This window comes from Scyliorhinus torazame, chromosome 14 (assembly GCF_047496885.1).
Source record: "Scyliorhinus torazame isolate Kashiwa2021f chromosome 14, sScyTor2.1, whole genome shotgun sequence".
Classification (NCBI taxonomy): domain Eukaryota; kingdom Metazoa; phylum Chordata; class Chondrichthyes; order Carcharhiniformes; family Scyliorhinidae; genus Scyliorhinus; species Scyliorhinus torazame.
In genome coordinates this window covers 61,854,885-61,859,362 of record NC_092720.1, presented here as the reverse complement: position 1 = coordinate 61,859,362, position 4,478 = coordinate 61,854,885, and the positions used below count along the sequence as shown (strand labels likewise).

At 38.8% G+C, this 4,478-nt stretch overlaps 1 long non-coding RNA gene across 1 annotated transcript in view; it reads right to left on the bottom strand.

Annotated features, from left to right (window-relative positions):
* Positions 1-630: 630 nt before the first annotated feature.
* The window catches only part of LOC140389296 (uncharacterized), a 24,283-nt gene continuing 20,435 nt past the window's right edge, over positions 631-4,478 (bottom strand). Inside the window, exon 2 of the long non-coding RNA XR_011934325.1 lies at positions 631-1,591. This is a non-coding gene — a long non-coding RNA (uncharacterized lncRNA). The remainder of the gene's footprint in view (positions 1,592-4,478) is intronic.

The window sequence follows — 4,478 nt, the reverse complement described above, 5'->3', positions numbered from 1 at the left end:
CTCTCATACTTTAGTCAATTGTAATATTATGACATTTTGCAATGCCCATAGAAAATCCAAACTTATCCAACTTAAAAAGTAAAAAAACATGTAGGTGACATCAAATGTCTGAGAAAACCAGCATTCATGAAAATAAGCTAAATAATCTTTGCTCTTCGGCAACAAGGGAAATATTAAAAGCATAAGAGAGCAGACTATATTTGACATTTAATAGCCAATTTCTGGAGTCACAGTTTAAACAAAATATCAATGCTCCATTTTGTTCCTGAGCTTCTGATTTTGATTTTAACAAATCTAACTAGACATGCAAGTTGTAACAAATACCATTTCACCCATCACATCACCTTCGAGGATATTTCTTCTGGACAGTCAAACTGCCTTTCCTAAAATAAATATATAGAATGACCAATAGCTAATCAAACATGATATTTTCCTTACAATTCAGTGAGTGACCTTTGGACTGTAATTTTATATTTCCATCTGGTTTCAACACCAAATTAGGATTCATATTGTGTAACACCAAGACAGCTAGTGTATCACAAACATATATGCAATGCTTGAATTGTTCCAAAGACTAATTAAACCAAATAGTTTGTGATTTTCTTGCAAATGAAGAGTGAAACTTGAGAATTTCAGAGAAAGGGACCAAATGATTTATTATGGTAAGAAAGTAAATGCTCATTCCTTCCAGTCAAGTAATAGTGTCACAACTAGATAATTAACGGTGGCATCCACTGCAATGTAGTGACACATTATACTGATCACCCATGATAATTTACAGGCATATTGACACAAGGTGATAACATGCACAAAAAAAAGGAAGAAATTATGGGCTTCATGAAAAAATGCTTATGCAAGGATTTCAACGAGTACGTTTATTGCAGATGTGACCAATTCATCTTATAATGCCATTGTTTAAGTTCTATGATTTTAAATGGAGCTCTGACTGATTTAGTAAAGTGTTGTCAAATTCCTTGGTTTATACTTTCCATGCTAGTTTCTGAGATCATAAAAAAAAGAAAACAACAGCATTACAAATGGACAAAATAATTTCACTTCAGTACTTTAATTTGTGGTGCTCCACAGGAAAAGCTCAAGATTCTAAAAGTTTTTATTTTAGATCATTAGACAAAATAAATGAAAGTACATTAATTTATACATTACAAAAGTGCTAATGGAAAAACTATAAAGGCATTCATTGATTTGTCTTCTCCAATTCAAAACCTATTCCAAATGTTTAATAATGGAATAGATTATTGTCCATCACATAGAAAAATCTCCTTGCGTTATTTGGTGACTCTCATTTTGGAGATGACATAGGGGCCCGGTAGCACAGTGGTTAGCACTGTTGCTTCACAGCGTCAGGGTCCCAGATTCGATTCCCAACTTGGGTCATTGTCTGTGCGGTGTCTGCACGTTCCCCCTGTGGCTGCATGGGTTTCCTCCGGGTGCTCCGGTTTCCTCAAGTCCCGAAAGACATCTGTTAGGTAATTTAGACATTCTGAATTCTTCCTCCGTGTACCCGCACAGGTGCCGGAATGTGGTGACTAGGGACTTTTCACAGTAACTTCATTGCAGTGTTAATGTAAGCCTACTTGTGACAATAAAGATCATTATTATTGCCTCAAATGATTAATGACCAGCAACTAGCAACAAACTATTTTGATAAAGTACCCAGTCTGAAAAATGCCTCACAACTGTCTATTACTCTGCAACTGCACAGTAATTTTCCCTGATGTCACTTGTAAATATGCTTCTAATTTAACCCAGCAACACAAGATGGTTGAAGCTCAAACAGGGGGCGGGAAAGGTGGCAGTGGCAAGCACTGCTAACTCACGCACCAGGGTTCAATTCCGACCTGGAGTGACTGCGTGGAGTTTGCACATTCCCCCAGTGTCTGCAGGGGTTTCCTCCAGGTGCTCCCAAGTCCAAAGATGTGCAGGTTAGGTGGAATGACCATCATAAATTGCCCCTTAGTGCCCAAAGATTAGGTGCGGTTAAGGGGTTGCAAAGGAGTGGGCCTAGCTAGGTGAGGTGCTCTTTCAGAGGGTTGGTGCGGACTCAATGGCTTCCTTCTGCACTGTAGAAATTCTATGAACATCCAGGACAAAGCAGCCTGCTTGATTGGCGTCCCAAACATCCACTCTCTCCTCCTTCAACACAAGGTAGCAGCAGTGTACCATCCATCAAGGTTAGTTAAACAATACCTTCAGGCCCACAACCACTACCACCTAGAAGGACAAAGACATCAGAACTAGGGAACACCGCTACCTGAAGTTCACCTCCAAGCCACTCACCACCCTGACTTGGAAATACATCACCGTTCCTTCACTTGTCTCTGGGTCAAAATCCTGAAACTCCCTCCCAAACAGGACACTTGTACTTACACCACATGGACCGCAGCAGTTCAAGGTGGCAGCTCACCACTACCTTCTTACGTGCAATTCAGCATGGTAATGCTGACCTAGCCAGCGAAGCTCACATCCCCTGAATGATTAAAAACTAAACCTGAAATTTCAACAAATGACATTCCCCATAACTTGTTCAATGTTGTGACTTGCAACTTAACAAGTCGCACTCACTTGGATATAAATAATGTTCCTCTATTTCACTACCAAACAGGACAATTTAGTTCTGCGTCCATAAAATGCGTCAGCTCAAACAGTCAAAACTAGGAATTAATCTTCTCTGTTAGTTTTGAAAGTAAGCAGAACAGAAGTTATATTTCTAGGATGCTACTTCTGCTTATTCAATCATACTTCATTATAATCAGTCTTAGACAGAAATTATTTCCATATTCTTAATTTTACTTCAATGCAACAAACAGACAATTGCCGAAGCACCCAGCTTCCCCCCCCCCCCCCCCCCCCCCCCGCCCGCCCAATAGAAACAAAACAGAATTCAGCAGACAGACCATTAGAAAGCAGTAGTCTTTCATGGGAGTTCAGATGACAACAGGAATGACAGTCGCCTGTGTAAAAACATTTCCAAACTGCTGGTAGAGGTCATGTTTCAAATATCAGTCTATGGTTCATGAAAGCATAAAGTTCTGGGACAAAGGGTACATACCCAATGGCTCAGAAAATTAAGTGTCCTTTCGCCTTCAGGAGGAGAGTGTAAATCCAATTTAAACTGAAAACACTTGCAAATTTTCAGCTCCTACTGCATATGCCAAACTGACCATCCTGTGGCAAAGCCAAAAGGATGATTGGTGTCAAATTTGGCACATGTATATTACCCCAAGGGGAATTGAAAGCTTTTCAAAGGCTAGGGCGAAGGTATCTGGCTGATTTACAACTGGGCTGCAGGAACTTGACGTCGACACTGATTGACAGAAGGTGGACTACCAACTGAGCTAGGCTGACATTCAGAATCAAAAGATTACAGGCTCAAATCCCATTCCAGAAGTTGTATACAAAATATTAGGTAAACAATTCAGTCTGTTATAACTAATGTTCTAGACCATAATTACCCTCAATCAACACTGCCAAAAAAGATGAAGTGCTCATCCATCATGTTATTTTCATGAGATCTTGCTGTGCACATAATGGCTGCCAAATTGCCTACATGCCTGCTGTTCACATCAACAAGTTAAAATTATTTTGGATATAAAGATTAAAGAAAAGTAGCTAAAGGGATATCGGAATAGGATAGCAGGTGCAATTAGACCATCTGCTTAAGCCGGAAAGGGGAAAACATCAACACAAGTTGGTTAAGCTGAATGGGTGTTTTTAGGCTTTGGAACATCTATTATTTACTGCGAGCCTTTCTTTACTTTCATGACAAGGCAAATGCACATTGGTTCTTTTTATTTAAGTCAGAATCAAGGATCATGCCCACAGATGTGAAAGAACAGGCAAAACGCATGAGACATCACATGACAAATATGACCTTCATACTGATTATTTCATTTTTTTTCAAAGCATTAAATAAAATTAAGCCTCATATTGATTTACTGTATAGAAGAACACTTCCCATCTGTTTTAGATTTACTGTCAATTCATTGAATATTATCCCAAGGAAAACCATTTAATTTTGAGCACTAATGACACCAAAAGCACTGTTCACAGCTTTCAAAATTTAATTTAAATTTATAATATATACCATGTGAAGCTCCGCGCGATTAATGGATTATAGACATGTGTACAGATTGATACTCATCCCAGATTAGAGTTGTTCAGCATAAACAATTCAAATCAAGGATAATACCGCATTGAGGCAACCCACTTCTTTAAAAAGGACGATGGCTGGAACAAGTTGGATTTACTGTACACTACAAACGTGGCCAAACATTACAGCTAACTTTTTTTCAATCAGAAATTATCAGAAATTTGCCAGTGACCTCCAGTGCATTGCATGGAGTTCACAAAAATATAAGTTGGAGTTAATAAATAACAAATGATAAACAAGATGAAAATAAAGCATTCCAGCTTCATTTAAAAAATCTGTCTGACTGCAGGGCGGGGGGAGGGTAGGG